The 18,079-nt window shown below is 39.1% G+C and overlaps 1 pseudogene; it reads right to left on the bottom strand.

Moving 5' to 3' along the window:
- Positions 1-5,862: 5,862 nt before the first annotated feature.
- Positions 5,863-17,849, bottom strand: LOC144289803 (HIG1 domain family member 2A pseudogene; annotated as a pseudogene).
- Positions 17,850-18,079: the final 230 nt, after the last annotated feature.

The following is an 18,079-nucleotide window of genomic DNA, read 5'->3' as shown; positions in this document are numbered from 1 at the left end:
CTGAAAATTTATATTCTTCATTTCCTAAAAGAGATCTTTAAATATATCTTAAATGATATATCCTCATTGTATTCCCTTTTTTTTCTATTTTTGGAATTGCTTTAATTTGGTTGTTAAACTTTTATAGATTGACTTTAATATTCTTGTATTTCTTTTCTTTTACTTTCCATTAGAAGTCTTTGACTTTAAATTTTGGGAGATTTTCTCCACTTTATCTTTCTGTCCATCCATTTAATTTTTAATATTGGCAACACATTTTTAATTTCTTAGAGGAGTATTTCCCCTCTAAAAGTCCTGTTCCTCTTTTATTTATAGCACTCTGTTCTTATTTTCACAAATGTAATGTTTTTTCTTATTCCTCTGAGGGTATTGTTGCTAGCTCATTTTTAGAAGTTTTAATCTCTATGCTGTGTGTAGTATCTATATTCTCCGAGTTGCTTTTTCTCTTTGTTTTGATCTCTTTCATATGAGAGGCTTTCACAGATACATGATGATTCTTGGCTGCCAACTTGTCTTTAAGCCTAGGGCACTAAAAAGCTGGTTCGAAGTTCTCTACACACATTGGAGCTTTTGACTATAAATTTCATTTTGTAGTAAGATGGCTAGGGCATTATAGAGAGAAGTCCCTAATTACCAGTATCTTTAGGGAGACAAAATCTCCCTATCTCCTTTTGAGGGTTGTTATCTTCTCCAGAGAAGAATCTTTTAACCTCCTCCAAAGCCTATTTTTTATATGTTGACAAGGTAAGAGGTCTGGGGGTTTTACAGAATCCCTAATGCTGGTTTATAATTAACACTCTGTAAGTCTTATAAGTCAATTATTACTCTTTTGGCTTTCAAAATTTTATTGATGATTCTCTTATTTTATTCCTTTGGATTTATTAGTTTATTGCTTTAAAAAACTCTTCCTTTTAGTAGAGCTTCAAGTAGAGAAACAAGATTCTATAAATTAATTCTTCACCTTTTTTCACTTAATCATCCACTCTTAGGCTCTATAGCTTACACTTATATACTCCTACTTTTTTAAAAAGATTTTTATTTATTTATTAGAGGCAGAGAGAGAGAGAGAGAGAGAGAGAGAGGCAGAAGCAGGTTCCATGCAGGGAGCCTGAAGTGGGACTCGATCCCGGATCTCCAGGATCATGCACTGGGATGAAGGCAGAGCTAAACCGCTGCACCACCAGGGCTGCCCTATATACTCCTACTTTTATACAGACACAAATAATCTTGAATTCAACTTAATAGGTGTTATAATAAAGGAAAACATCAAATGTGTTCAGTACATAGAAGATAAAACTGAACTCAATTAGACAAGTTCAGAAAGTTTTGTTTTGTTTTGTTTATATTTGGACTCAGGCTTAAAATATAAAATCAGGTTTGCTATTGTAGAAAATGAAAGAAATCTTGACACCATGATTTTAAGTGAGCAGGTACATTTTTCTGAGTTGTTTCATAAGGCTTCATAAGATTTATATCCTTAAAGCAATTCTCTCAATTGGGATAATATTCCATTTTGTAGATAAGAAAACTGAGACCCATGGAGATTTATTTTTTAAAGATTAAAATTATTTAGTAAGAAATGATGGAGCTTGAATGGAAATATAGGTTGCTATTTCTCCAAAACTATGCTTTGGGTGTAGAAATATACCAAGAGTGAGATAAGAATCTTATCAGAAGTAAGAATGGCATTGCTACTTACTGAGAAATAGTCACCCTTGGGGTTTTTAGGAGTGATTATCTAATTTATCTAATTTATGTAATACCTAAGCACATTTTTCTCCCCTTATCTCACTGATAAATATCCCACTTTGGTGAGTTTTTTATTTGCTAGTTTTACTACTTTCCTACTTTTGTACTCATTATATGTACAGAATAGAGGGCAGAAATTTTTTTTTTCCTGGAGGGGATCCCTGGATGGCTCCGTGGGTTAGGACCTGCAATAGGAGTTTAGGCCAAATGCCCTGAGGGTCAAAAAGCTTTTCTGCATCTCAATCCACATCAACTCCTAGGTCAATCCTAAGGATTAAAAAACCCAAACAGTCAGGTTTTCCAGCACCATATGGTAGAAGAAAGAACAATAGACTGGACTAGACTTGGAAGACTTTGTCTTAATTCTGGCTCTTTATCTTACTCCAGTAAGGGTTTTGGGGACTTGAAAGCCAGTCACTCACACTTTCTGCACCTTGGAGTTTACATCTGGAAAACAGTGAACCTAATATTTGACAACCTACCTAGTATTGTTTGAGTATAAAATTAGACAGCATGTGGAAGTTATGTAAACTTCAAAGCAGTAGAAAAAAAGCATGGTGTCTATATGAAAAAAGTAAACAGTTGAGCTGTAAATGTAATCACGCATTGTCTTGTTGTCTTGTTTCCTCTTCACATTGGAAAGATTTTCATTTATTTTCTAGGAGACCATACCTGCCCAGTTTTCTTCTGAGTTTACTAGCTGTAGCTTCTCAGGCTTTTCTATTAATTTCCTCTTCTTCCTCTTGACCTTTTAAAACTGGAGATTTCCAAACTCAATCCTTGGTCCTCTTCTCTCTTTCACTCTTGACATGATCTCATCCACTGTTCTGGTGTTAAATGCTATAGATGTGCTAACGACTCTTTGAATCAAACCTTCTGCTCAGGGCTCTCTCCTAAGACCCAGATCCAGTAGCCAGGGTGATGATTTAAAAAAAAGCTACAGCATATGACTGACTCCCCTATTCAAAACCCTCTAATACCTCTTGATTCCATTCAGAGTAATAGCTAAAGTCCTTAGAGTACCTGACAAGGCCCTACCTTAGCCTCTCGTAGCTCTCCAAACCCTTCAGTGTGTCTTTACCTGACTGCCTGGTCTTCAGCCATATGAGCCTCCTTGATGTTTCTTAATTACGCTGGGCATTCTTGTTCCCAGAGGCTTTTCACTGCTCTTCCCTCGACTTGGACACCCATCTTGCAGATGTTCCTATGGCCAAACCCCTCGACTTCATCAAGTCCTTCCTCGATTCCCCCTTCCAATGAGGCTCATCCTGTACCAGTCTTTTTTTTTTTTTTGACCCACCTATTTATTTATTTATTTATTTATCTTTTAAATATTTTATTTATTTATTCACGAGAGGCAGAGACTTAGGCAGAGGGAGATGCAGGCTCCCTCCAGGGAGCCCAATATGGGACTCAATCTCAGGACCCTGAGATCATGACCTGAGCTAAAGACAGACACTCAACCACTGAGCCATTCAGCCACCCCTGGACCACCTATTTAAAGATGCCTGTCCCCTTGTCCTGATAACCTTGAGCACATTACACTGATACATTTTTCCTTAGCTCTTGTCACCTAACATACTCTACAATTTGCCTATTGTGATGTTTGCTGTTACTGTTTGCTTATTCCATGTTAAAATATAACCTTCATAAGAGCAGAAGTGGTTTTTGTCTGTTTTATTCAATGATGTTTCACAAACACCCAGAATATTGTCTGGCATATGGTGGACACTTAATTAGCATCCACCGAATGAATGAATGAATTCCAAGACATAGTACAAACAGTTTTGAAATGTATCAGAAAGAATAGCAGTCAGAAATCTTGGAATGAAGAGAGGGTAGGTACAATGCTACTGTCACACTCATGGAAAGGCTCAACCTGCTGGTTCCCACCTTTACTCCATGTAGCTCCTGGCACTACATACCCAGGAGCCAATCTCTCACTCACCCTCAAATGGAAAGCAGAAGAATTTTTGGAGAAGAAACTTAGAAAATAAGAATTTTCTACTATCTTTTAAAGATTTATTTTTAAGGGAAGGTGGGCAAGATGGTAGAAGAGTAGGGTCCTCAACTCACCTGGTCCCCCTAACTTACCTGGATAACTTTCAAACCTTCCTGAACACCTACGAATCTGACCTGAGATTTAAAGAGAAAATGGCTGGAACGCTACAGAGAGAAGGGTTTTCACTTCTAACAAGGTAGGAAGGCGGGAATAAAATAAATAAAAAAGAATCAAGTGGGGGGGGGGCGCGAGGAGCTGGGCTAAGTGGGGGCAGTGGGAGTCTCAGGACAGTAAAGCCCAGCCCTGGAGAAGCAAATACCTTAAAAAATCCACATGGGTTCTTCCCGGACAGAGAAGTGCTCAGCTGGGAAATTGGGCAGATCCGCAGAAGGGGCAGGGACGCCTCCAGTCTCGTAGGGTCACTAATAGAGGATGGGTGCTGGGAGGAGAGCACACTGCACATCGCAGCCAATCTTGGTAAAGGGCTGGAGCACATAGCTGGTGGGGCTTGGGGAGAAGCCGGTGGGTCAGGCAGGGGCTCCAGGCAAAGGGTTCTGCGACCTGCTGCCTTCAGGAGCCACAGCCCCAGGAGCGAGATTCCAGCAGCACAGGCCCCAGATCCCAGGGTGCCGGGCAGACACAGCCCAGGATCCTGCATTCCCCTCAGGATGGGTGGAAGTGGGGAGGGCACAGAACAGCGAGGACTCCCCTGCCACCAGGTGCCCCCAAGCTGTGCAGGTCAGCGCTCCCACTCCAGGAGCATCTAGGGCAGTATGGACTGGGAGTCTGCGGTAGTTACTGCATGGAGCTGATTCCAGAACTGGGGAGCCAGCCGCCACCAGTGATGTTGTTCCTCCTTGTGTCACCTTGTGTCTGGGACGGGGTAAACACCTCCCACTGAGCCCAGCACCTGGGAGGCAGCAGGGCATCTCCCCCAGGTACACACACCTGAGAATCAGCACAGCAGGCCCCTCTCCCAGAAAACCAGCTGGAAGGACAGGGGAAGAGCAAGTTCTTGATCAGGCAGCGCTGGAAAGCTCCAGGGAAGTCGAAGGATGTATAGTACATAGAACTAGAGGGTCCCCTCCTTTTTTTTTTTTAAGATTTTATTTATTTATTTATGAGAGACACACATTGAAAGAGAGAGGCAGAGACACAGGCAGAAGGAGAAGCAGGCTCCATGCAAGGAGCCTGATGTGGGACTTGATCCCGGGTCTCCAGGATCAGGCCTGAAGATGGCGCTAAACCGCTAAGCCACCCAGGCTGCCCGGTCCCCTCCTTTTTTAAAATTATTTTTCCCCTTTTCCAGTAAAACTTTTTATAACAGACTAAAAATTTCCAATATTTTTTCTCTTTTTCCACCATAAGTACAATATTTTACCATCTCTTCATTTCTAAGTTTCTTCCTTTCTGACTTTCATATTTCTACAATCACATGTCTTGGATATATTTTCCACTTCTAAATTCCCTCAACATACTCAATTTAATTTTGGGAGATATATGAGATATGGTTTTTGTTTTTTGTTTTTTGTTTTCTCTTCCTCATTTTGTTCTACAATGGCAGAAGTTAATAACTTCTAAAACATGCCCAGCATGCACCCAGAACCCAATGGAATACTCTGCTGGTTCATTCTTCCCCCCGCTTTTATCCCACTTATGTTTTGGTGATCAATTTGGGGGCCCTTTATAAGTATTTCTGGTTTATATAAATTTAGGACTGAGGATCTTCTAACATACAGAACTTAATACACTCAAAACCAAGAAGATCACCCTCTAGGACCCCTCAGGGAGGCTATATTTTCACTCCACTACAACTTCGTCACCACCACCATCTCCCAGTCCCCCTTTTTTCTTCTCTTTTTTTTCTTCTTTACTTTTGCTTTTTTCTCTTCTTCTTCTTCTTCTTCTTCTTCTTTTTTAACAAGTGGATCAGTTTATTAAGTAGGAAGTGGAGAAAGTGGGGCACAAATAAAGTCTGTACACCCAAACTCAACCGAATTTGAGATTCTTGGAAAAACCTGTCAGTTACATAATTGGCCACTTTGTCCCCTGCTGAAACAGGGGCTTGTCAGGAGAGACCAGAGAATAAGTCAGGTGGCAGGACTGGTGGTTGCTCTTGGGACTGGGTGTGATCTCTGCATAACTTTCAAGGCCAGGTCGTCTCAGACTCAGGATCAGGACTTCATCACAGATACAGCCAGACCCAGCAAGATGGCTGCGACCGTGAAGCCCTGGGCAGCAATCCAGGTGTGCATCATAGGTGGGAGTGGTGGCTCTGACTCCAGTAGAAGCAGAAGAGGCCATAGGTTAGGGCAGCGAGGTGCCCAGGTAGCCTATGGGCACCATTGGGTTCTCGCGGGTCTTCTGAAGGAATTTTTCCTTGAAGCTTTCTGTAGTGTTGTAGATACTGGGGCTAAAGCTCTCAATGACTGCGGGCTGTGATGGTTCAAAGGGTGCCCCTGGAATCACATGTCCTGGGCAACAACTTTGGGAGAAAATACCTACATTAAACTCCTTTTCTCTTCTTTTTTTCTTTTTTCTTTTTTCTCTTCTTCTTTGGGATTCTTGGCCTTTTATTTTTTACTACTTTGTTTTAAAATTTGTTTTTCACTTTAGTAGTCCTTTTGATTTATTTTGTTCTGATCTTTGTTTTCATTTTCTGGTCTCTAACTTCATCAGAATCATCTAGGGTGAAATTTACTTAGGTCATGGTTATATTCTTGACTCAGCCCAATCATACAGCCACTGTGCACTGAGCAAAATGACTAGAAGGAAGAATCCACCACAAAAGAAAGAATCAGAAACAGTACTCTCTGCCACAGAGTTACAGAATTTGGATTATAATTCGATGTCAGAAAGCCAATTCAGAAGCACAATTATAAAGCTACTGGTGGCTCTGGAAAAAAGCATAAAGGATTCAAGAGACTTCATGACTGCAGAATTTAGATCTAATCAGGCTGAAATTAAAAATAATTAAATGAGATGCAATCCAAACGGGAGGTCCTAAAGATGAGGGTTAATGAAATAGAAGAAAGAGTGAGTGACATAGAAGATGAAGTTGATGGCAAGGAATGGAGCTGAGAAAAAAGAAAAACAACTAAAAGACCCAGAGGAAAGGTTAAGGGAAATAAATGACAGCCTCAGAAGGAAAAATCTACATTTCATTGGGGTTCTAGAGGGTGCCAAAAGGGATAGAGGATCAGAAAGCACATTGGAACAAATCATAGCTGAGAACCTCCCTAATTTGGGGAGGGAAACAGGCATTCAGATCCAGGAGATTTAATAATTTAATTTCCTCAACATTTAATAATGAAACTTGCAAATTCCAAAGATAAAGAGAAAATCCTTAAAGCAGCAAGAGACAAGAGTTCCCTAACTTATATGGGGAGAAATATTAGATTAACAGCAGACCTCTCCACAGAGACCTGGCAGGCCAGAAAGGGCTGGCAGGATATATTCAGGGTCCTAAATGAGAAGAACATGCAGCCAAGAATATTTTATCCAGCAAGGCTGTCATTCAGAATAAAAGGAGAGATAAAGAGCTTGCAAGATAGGTAGAAACTGAAAGAATATGTGACCACCAAACCAGCTCTGCAAGACATAGTAAGGGGAACCCTGTAAAGGAAAGAGGAAGCCCAAAGAAATAATCCACAAAACCAGGGAGTGAATAGGTATTATGATAATACTAAATTCATATCTTTCAATAGTTGCACTCACATGAATGGGCTAAATGATGCCATCAAAAGACACAGGGATTCACACTGGATAAAAAAGCAAGATCCATCAATTTGCTGTATACAAAAGACTCATTTTAGACCTAAGGACACCTCCAGCCTGAAAATAAAAGAGTGGAGAAATATATACCTATTATTAAATGGTCCTCAAAAAAAAAAAAAAAAAAAAAAGCTGGGGTAGCAGTCCTCATATCAGATGCATTAAAGTTTATCCCTAAGACTGTAGTAAGAGATGAAGAGAGACTCTATATCATACTTAAAGTGTCTATGAAACAAGAAGACCTAACAATCATGAATAGGTATGCCCTTAATAAGGGAGCTGCAAAGGATATCAATCAATTAATAATCAAACTAAAGAGATATTTAGTTAATAATACACTAATAGTAGGAGACTTCAACATGGCACTTTGAGCAAATGACAGATTTTTGAAGCACAACATCATCACCAAAGAAACAAGAGCTTTACATGATACACTGGACCAGAGGGATTTCACAGATATATACAGAACTTTGCATTCGAATGCAACTGAATACACATTCTTCTCAAGGGCACATGGAACTTTCTCCAGAATAGATCACATACTGGGTCACAAATCAGGTCTCAACCAATACCAAAAGATTGGGATTCTCCCCTGCATATTTTCAGACCACAATGCTTTGAAATTAGAACTCAATCACAAGAAGAAATTTGGAAGAAACTCAAACATGTGGAGGTTAAAGAGCATCCTGCTAAAAGATGAAAGGGTTAACCAGGAAATTAGAGAAGCATTAAAAAGATTCATGGAAACTAATGAAAATGAAGATACAACCATTCAAAATCTTTGGGATACAGCAAAAGCAGTCCTAAGAGGGAAATATATCGCAATACAAGCATCCCTCAAAAAATTGGAAAAAACTCATTACACAAGCTAACGTCTCACCTAAAGGAACTGGAGAAAGAACAGAAAGTAAAACCCATATCAAGCAGAAGAGGAGAGATATTAAAGATTCGAGCAGAATTCAATGAAATAGAGACCAGAAGAACTGTAGAAGAGATCAACAAACCCAGGAGTTGGTTCTTTGAAAGAATTAATAAGATAGATAAACCCTTAGCCAGAATTATCAAAAAGAAAAAACACTCAAATTAATAAAATCATGAATGAAAGAGGAGCGATCACAACCAATACCAGGAAATACAAACAATTTTAGAAACGTATAATGAAGCGTTATACGCCAATGAATTAGGCAATCTAGAAGAAATGGATGCATTTCTGGAAAACCACAAGCTCGATAACTGGAACAAGAAGAAATAGAAAATCTGAACAGGAAAATAACCAGGAAGGACATTGAAGCAGTCATCAAAAACCTCCCAAGACACAAAAGTCCTGGGTCAGATGCCTTCCCAGGGGAATTCTATCAAACGTTTAAAGAAGAAATAATACTTATTCTACTAAAGGTGGTCTGAAGGATAGAAAGGGATGGAATACTTCCAAACTCGTTCTGTGAGGTCAGTATCACCTTAATTCCAAAACCAGACAAAGACCCCACCAAAAAGGAGAATTATACATGAATATCCCTCATGAGCACAGATGCAAAATATCTCAACAAGATACTAGCCAATAGGATCCAAGAGTACATTAAGAAGATTATTCACCATGACCAAGTGGGATTTATCTCCGGGATGCAAGGCTGGTTCAACACTCATAAAACAATCAACAGGATAGATCACATCAACAGAAGGAAAAACAAGAACCATATGATCCTCTCAATAGATGCAAAGAAAGCCTTTGACAAAATACAGCTTCCATTCTTGATCGAAACTCTTCAGATTGTAGAGTTAGAGGTAACATTCCTCAGCATCTTAAAAGCCATCTACAAAAAGCCCACAGCAAATATCATTCTCGATGGGGAAACACTGGGAGCCTTTCCCATAAGATCAGGAACATGAATATCCAGTCTCACTGCTGTTATTCAACATAGTACTAGACATCCTAGCATTAGCTATCGGAACACAAAAAGAAATAAAAGGCACGGGGTTCAAATTGGCAAAGAAGAAGTCAAACTCTCCCTCTTTGCAGATGACATGATACTGTACTTAGAAAACTCAAGAGACTCCACCCCAAGATTGCTAGAACTCATACAGCAATTTATCAATGTGATAGGATACAAAATCAATGCCCATAAATCAGTGGTATTTCAATACACTAACAATGAGACTGAAGATAGAGAAATTAAGGAGTCAATCCCATTTACTATTGTCCCCAAAAACATAAGATACCTAGGAATAAACCTAACCAAAGAGGTAAAGGATATATAACCTAAAAACTACAGAATACTTCTGAAAGAAATGGTAAATGATAGAAAAATATTCCATGCTCATGGATTGGCAGAATTAATATTGTGAAAATGTCAATGTTACCCAGGGCAATTTACACATTTAATGCAATCCCTATCAAAATACCATGGACTTTGTTCAGAGAGTTGGAACAAACTATCTTAAGATTTGTGTAGAATCAGCAAAGACCCTGAATAGTCAGGGGACTACTGAAAAAGAAAACCAGAGCCCAGGGCATCACAATGCCAGATTTCAGGTTCTACTACAAAGCTGTGATCATCAAGAGAGTCTGGTACTGGCACAAAAACAGACACATAGATCAATGGAACAAAATAGAGAATCCAGAAATGGGTCCTCAACTCTACATTCAAGTAATATTTAACAAAGCAGGAAAGGCTATTCACTGGAGAAAGGACAGTCTCTTCAATAAATGGTGCTGGGGAAATTGGACAGCCATGTGCAGAAGATTGAAACTAGACCATTGTCTGACACCATACATAAAGATAAAGTCAAAATGGATGAAAGATCTAAATGTGAGACAGGAATCCCTCAAAATCCTAGAGGAGAACACAGACGATAAATACCCTTTTTCAACTTGGCCACAGTAACTTCTTGCATGATACATCTATGAAGGCAAGGGAAACAAAAGCAAAAATGAATTATTGGGACTTCATCAAGGTAAAAAGCTTCTGCACAGCAACAGAAATAGTCAACAAAACTAAAAGACAACCTACAGAATGGGAGAAGATATTTGCAAATGACCTATCAGATAAAGGGCTATTATCCAAGATCTATAAAGAATGTATTAAACTCAACAGCAAAGAAACAAACAATCCAATCATGAAATGGGCAGAAGACATGAACAGAAATTTCACCAAAGAAGACATACACATGGCCAACAAGCACATGAGAAAATGCTCCGCATCACTTGCCATCAGGGAAATACAAATCAAAACCACAATGAGATACCGCCTCACACCAATGAGAATGGGGAAAATTAACAACAATGAGGAAACAACAAATGTTGGAGAGGATGAGGAAAAAGGGGAACCCTCTTGCACTGTTGGTGGGAATGTGGACTGGTACAGCCACTCTGGAAAACTGTGTGGAGGTTCCTCAAAGAGTTAAAAATTGAGCTACCCTATGACCAAGCAATTGCACTGCTGGGGATTTACCCCAGAGATACAGATGCGGTGAAAACCCTAGACACCTGCACACCAATGTTTATAGCAGCAATGTCCACACTAGCCAAACTGTGGAAGGAGCCTTGGTGTCTATTGAAAAATGAATGGATAAAGAAGATTTGGCAAATTGAACTCCAATAAAAAATATACATATATAGAAATTTAAAAAAATAATTAATAAAGGGCAGCCCAGGTGGCTCAGTGGTTTAGTGCCACCTTCAGCCCAGGGCCTGATCCTAGAGACCCGGGATCGAGTCCCATGTCAGGCTCCCTGCATGGAGCCTCTTTCTCCCTCTGCCTGTGTCTCTGCTTCTCTCTCTCTCTGTGTCTCTCATGAATAAATAAATAAAATCTTAAAAAACATAAAATAATTAATAAAAAATAAATAAATAAAACAAGAGATGCTCCTGTTATTCTAATCACTTAGGAAATTACAAGAAATACAAGAATTCTGGAGCTTTGTGCCAGGTACTAGGGATGAACCAATATATATTTTCTATTATCTCATTGTATTGCCCAACATGGTTGTACAGTTAATGATACTGCATCGTATCCTTGAAAGTCACTAAAAGAGTAGTTCTTAAAAGTTCTCTTCATAAGAATCAAGTAGCTTCTATGTGTGGTGATGGATACTGACTTATTGTGGTGATCATTTCACCATATATACAAATATCAAATCATTATGTTGCATATCTAAAACATAGGGTTATATGTCCACTATACCACAATAAAAATAAGTAAAAAAAATTAAGAATAAAAATTTATTTTTAGTCCTTCTTGGGTAAGAAGTCAATCATTGTCATGTGTCCTTGGATATTTCTACTTCTTATAAATACCTGAGACTCCTTTCACCAGCAATTACAAAATTCATTATTCCACAGTTGAGAAAGAGAGCCCAAATCTAAATGCTTTTTCTCTTTTACATTTTTTAAGTTAAATTCTATTTGCCAGAATATAGTATAACATCCAGTGCTCATCCCATCAAGTGCCCTCCTTGTTGCCCATCACCTAGTTATCCCAACCCCTACTCACCTCTCCTTCTGCAACTCTTTGTTCATTTCCCATATTTAGGAGTCTCTCATAGTTTGTGTCCTTCTCTAATTTTTCCCACTCAGTTCACCTCCTTTCCCTTATAATCCTGTTCACTATTTCTTATATTCCACACATGAGGAAACCATATGATGATTGTCCTTCTCCGATTGATTACTTCACTCAGCATGATACCCTCCAGTTCCACCCACATCGAAGCAAATGGCAGGTATTTGTCCTTTCTGATGGCTGAATAATATTCCATTGTATATGTAGACAACACCTTCTTTATGCATTCATCTGTGGAAGGACATCATGCATAATCCCACAGTTTGGCTCTTGTGGACATTGCTGCTGTGAACATTGGGGTGCAGATATCCTGGGGTTTCACTACATCAGTATCTTTAGGGTAAATACCCAGTAGTTCAGCACATTTATATTTAATCTAATTGAATCTATTCTAATCTAATTTCTAGTGAAGTGATCAAGCAATAAATTTAGATAGCTGTTATCAGATGCCTTCCTATTTCCATAAAAGGAAAAGCTTAAGTGACTTAGAAGGTTTCTGATTCTGATTATTGAGGTCACTCTGAAGAAGAAAAGGGGCTCAAATAAGAGGCTGAAAATGACAGTGGTAAATGTTTAAAATTAGAGAAAATCTCTGTCATCCTCAGTTATCTTTGACAGACAGAGGGTTTACAGCCTTTGCCTGGGAACAGAGAAGATGTGACACTGAATCACAGATGTGCCCTGCATCAGTCCTTTAAAGGTGTTTCAGGTCATCAAGCACAGCAGGATGAGGAGCCTGCTATAGACTGAATGCATGTGTCCCCCCAAAATGTGTATGTTAAATCCTAATCTCCAGGGTCATGGTATTTGGAAGTGAGCTCTTTGAGAACTGCTTAGTTCATGAAAGTAGAACCCTCATGAATAGGATTTGTACCCTTATCAAAGAGATCCCAGAAAGCTAGCTGGCTCCTTCCAACATGTGAGGTCATAATGAGAAGATAGTTGTCTATAAACCAGGAAGCAGGCTCTCAGCAGACACTGAGTCTGTCAGTGCCTTGATCTTACAATTCCCTGACTCCAGGACTGTGAGATATAAATGTCTGCTATTTATAAGCCACTCACCTGAATGGATTAAGACAGATTCAAGGGTGTTGCTGCCACCACCTTTAGGCATACACCTCTGTTTCCCACTGCTATCTATTATGTCCTTTAATTTTAAAAAAGTCATATTTTATATTAAGAGGAATAATTAACTAAGTATTGTTCTTAGGACAAAATTAATTAATTCTTTCATCAAATGATAAGAGTTTGGTAAACTACTTTAGTTTAGCCTATGGCACCAGAAGAAACAGCTTATATAAATACAGTTCTCTTTGCTGAATGGAATGAATTTCTTACTTAATTTTCCACCCTTTTAATTGGCTGTTTTTCCAGAAATAATTCCCATCTTATGCTTATTCTCAAGGCTTATGATGATATCTACTTATAAAAATACTCACCACTCATAATTCTTCACATCATCTGTGCCCAAGTACACATATGGGCACATGAAACAGCCTGAATCTGAGAGTCTAAGAAGAAAGTGTGCTTATAGAAAAATCATTTTACATCATCTCGTCCTTGGTTTAACAATGTGTTTACTCAGGTGCCAACCAAAATAGCAAAGATCATGGCATATTCTGATTGTTATTTGATGGGTTAATTAATATATTGACCATTTATTTCAAAGATAGACCATAGAATTCTTCTCCACTTGGTTCAGAACCTAAATTAGACTCACATTTGAATGTCACAAGCCACACAGAGAAGAGATATCAAGAAATACATGATATTTTCTCCCAAGTTTCACGACCTTGAATATAAATGTCTTTCTCATTTACACTGCAGGGATTTATATTGTTAGTCACATATCTTACAGTCCTTAAAAAAAACTTTGCCTATTAAATCTTTACATGTTATATTTTTTGTTGATTGTCAATTTACTGGACTATTAAATTCACTTTAGTCTGTATTACGTGGAGTGATCTAGAGAAACTGAAATTATCTCATGTTGTTAACAGAAGGGGCAGCTTAAATCTATAAACAACTTGCTAGCATAGGTTTTAAACCTTTAAATATTCATTTGGTATGAATCATGTTTCAAAGCCTATCTTCTGTATTATTCCTAAATGTACAAAAACAGAATCAATTGGTTACTGGAGCCAGCTTCACAAACTCAGCCCTCAATGTTTTTCTCCCGTGGTTTATCAATTTCTTCAGGCTGGGTAACAAGAATATCCCCATCCCCTGTTCTTGCCCAAGAGCAAATGAAGTACTGCAGATGAATTCCAAGGTATTTGGAAACCTCATTCTAACATAAGGATCATTTCTCCTATTGGAGAGAACACTGAGGAACCACAGATGGTTCAGGAACAGGCAACTGGGCCAAGTTTTAACATTTTAGTGTTGCCACATTGGGTTTTGTTTCCTACTAATAATGCAGCCAAGTAAATTTTGCCCCCAGCAGGAGGCTGCTTCTCAGTGGTTCTTACTGAGGAGATCAGGATCCCATTTATTTCCTTTGTTCGATGGATATTTTTCATTGCCTAACAATATTTGGCCCAAACATATCATACCTCATTTTTAAGTTAGACAACTTATAGCTCCTGGAAACATAAATAATTGAAAAGCACTTTATATTTTATCAGTTTCTCACACATTTATGAAGTGGTACAGTATTACTGAGATATCATTGCAAATGCAATGATGGTCGATGCATTTCCTTTTCGCATAATGAATAGCAAAATGAGATGAAGGGGAAACTCTGGAATCCAAGTTTTTTTCCAAAAGAAAAAGAATTTTTATTTTAAAACTTATCATTGTCATTTACCAGGATATAATAAATCACCTTAAATTGAATGTGGCCTGTATTTATCGCTATAGAGTAGTAGATGCGGAAGAGTCTTGGCTCCCAGTGACCCAGGTGAAGTAAGAGTCAGGAAGACATACTGTTGAAATGCTGGTCATCTCCTTTGCAAGGGACAGTGTCTGAGTTACACCTATATACAGACTGTTCTGGGACAATGTTAATACTAATTAGCAACCTGGCATGCCAACTAGACTCAGACCACTTTAGCTTAATGGGTGTACAAAAAAACAGTGGATTTGAAGATGGTCCAAATCTGTCAGCCTTAAAACATCGTGATGGGTCACCTAGACAACACTTGTGGGTTACAAAGCCATGAAAACAAAAATTAACACATCTGTAAAAAAGGTACTTTTTTTTGCCACAATATCAACATTTATCACACTTTCTGAGTCTCAGTCTCACATGACCTAATGCCAGAAAATTTTTCACAAGTCCTGGCTGAAAGAGTGGTGGGTATATGAAGAGACAGCAAATAAATTGACAATCATATGGAAATTTTAGATAGAATGGAGTTGTTCTGAAATGTAGGTTATTTTTCATTCTCTAACAGGACCTCATTTTGTCTTTTCAAAATAAATCACATTATCTTCTTGCCTAGAGATGATGATGTCCTTTGTACCCCACCAGATGATACAAGTCCTCTTTAAATGGATTGTAGCCTTGTTCCTTTAAACATTGCAGTGCCCAGAAAATCTGGTCCAGGGGAGGAAATTTTTCCCAGGAACCCACTCCTTTCACATGAAAGGAAGGTCTTCTGCCTGCATCCATATTATAAGAGGATGCAAGAAAACCTGAAATCTGATGGGGTTCAAGCTCCTATTTTCTCAAGATATGTATTTTTTAAAATCATGAATTGCAAGGGAGATCTGTAGAAAGTTTCAGATCCTGCTTAGAAGATGAGCCACAGCAGTGGAACCCATGACTCACTGACTAAGGTGACACTTTTTCTGCTCCTTGCTGTGCCATTTTCTCAGGCTCCTCTGGAGCCTTTTCTTCCAAATTGAAAGCAGTCCTTAAAAATGAGAAATCAGGGAAAAGTCATTTCTTTAAGGACCGATTGGTATAATATGTGCTTATGTCCCTGGCATTTCCCCTCCCACCTCGCCCTAGCCCCCTGTCATTGGTGTGTGACTTTGTTTATTGGAGTGGACAATATGCATCTTCCTTTTCAGCTGAGCTCTTTTGCGTGCTAGCTATGTTGTGCGCTGAGGCTCTGTCTGCTTGGTTTGGCTAATGGTGGAACAGCTGAATCTCACTGGAAGAACACAGCATGAAGCAGAAGTACACATTCAAACAAGAATTCCCTGAGTGTACCCTCTGATGGTCCAGCATGGCAGGTCCCCAGAGGAGAGGAGAGAAGCACAAGGATAGGCTCTGACTGCCCTCTTAACCTCTTACCCCTGAGTCAGAGCAAGTAGCCAGAGCAGAGAGATGGTGAAGTACAAGGAAGTGATCTGAATTACCTCTGAACTCGTGCAAGCATGTCTATATGATTCTTAAATCAACACAAGTTTCCTAGTCATTTTAAGTGAGTTCACATTTATTGTTTCATTCTAGAAGTACCTCTGGGGATTTCCAAACACAGAAACTCTAAGCATTCTGAAAGCTAAGTCAAGATAAGTCCCAGTAGGTGACCCTTGATTCATGGATTTATGTGATGGTGAATTTTGTCTTTATAACAAGTTTACTGAGAAAAGGCCTCCACTACTCCTCTGGTTCTATCTTTGTGCTCCAGGTAGAGAGGCATTAAAATAACGCAAGATGTCATAGCGTTTCTGCTCTAAAATATCTTTAGATGACATATCCTCAGTTGTAAATCTATTTTGTGAAATAGGAACTCCTAGGTTGGAAATTTTTCCATACACTTACATTAAGGTTTTCTTTCAAATATTAGTAATTGTCTCCAATCTTAATCATGTCTATTTTAATGACAAAAACCTGGAAAGATGAGGGATATGGAGAAAAAAAAATAAATGCATGCTAAATTCCCAATCTTCTAGAAAAGCATAATGAAATGAGTTGGTCTTAGATATATTAATGGATTATTACAATATTTTCTTCTAAAGAAGTTGGCAATACCTGGGATTCTTGGGTGGCTCAGTGGTTGAGGGATTGCCTTTGGCTCAGGTCATGATCCCGGGGTCCTGGGATCAAGTCCCACATCGGGCTCCCTGCATGGAGCCTGCTTTTCCCTCTGCCTGTGTCTCTGCCTCTCTCTCTGTGCGTCTCTCATGAGTGAGTAAATAAATAAATAAATAATAAATAAATAAATAAATAAAATCTTAAAAAAAAAAAAAGAAGCAATACCTGAATCCTGTTCTAGATCAACCACTTGTACCTTCCTTATCTCCAGTAAAAAGTGAATACACAGAATATATTCACCAAATAACATGTGGGTCTTTGACCACAATCCCGTGGATTCTTAAAAACTAAGCTGGCTCTTGAGGACACCATTGTACCTCAATACTGGTGGGCTTGAGAAGTTATTACTGCCCTAATACCATAGCTGAAACTTCTGATGAGTCATTTATTCCAAAGCCACAAGCACTGGGAGCTGATTGCAGGTGGTGTGTATAACATTGTTGCCACTGCAGGTGGAAAAAAAGGAAGAACTTGGTGAGGAAGAATACCACACTGATACCTTATAACCTGATGTGTTTCATCCACTGGGGCTGATTCAGTAATAGTTCCAATTCCTTGGACACCAGTGGTGAAGACAGAGTGCAGCCTGTCAAAACACAGTTTTACTGACTATGGGTAGGGGGAAAACAGGGTTTTAGTTGGCAGTAACTGAAAGTAGAGGCTCCATACCTTTTGACTGCTTCATCTGCTCTTGCCTTTTCCTTGAGACTGAAGCGGGGTACTCACACAGTGGGTTCACTTCCTCACAAGTCACCGCCAAAGTGGAAAGGATGTACATGTTTCCTGGCTTCCATTTTGAAACCCTAGGGGACACTTTTAATAGGGCCAACCTGAGTCCTTGCAGCAATTATTCTGGCAGGGAGATGAAAGGCAGTGATGGCTCAGCCTGATTTTGACATTGTCACATCCAGGGGTCAAGGTCTGCGCCAGTGTGCACATGGGCTTAGGGGGTGGATGCTATACTGAGGGCAATTGTTGGTGGTGGGTTGGCATCACCTCTGTTTACAG

Source organism: Canis aureus, chromosome 2, assembly GCF_053574225.1.
Source record: "Canis aureus isolate CA01 chromosome 2, VMU_Caureus_v.1.0, whole genome shotgun sequence".
In the NCBI taxonomy this organism is placed as follows: domain Eukaryota; kingdom Metazoa; phylum Chordata; class Mammalia; order Carnivora; family Canidae; genus Canis; species Canis aureus.
This window is presented reverse-complemented; position numbering and strand designations above follow the sequence as displayed.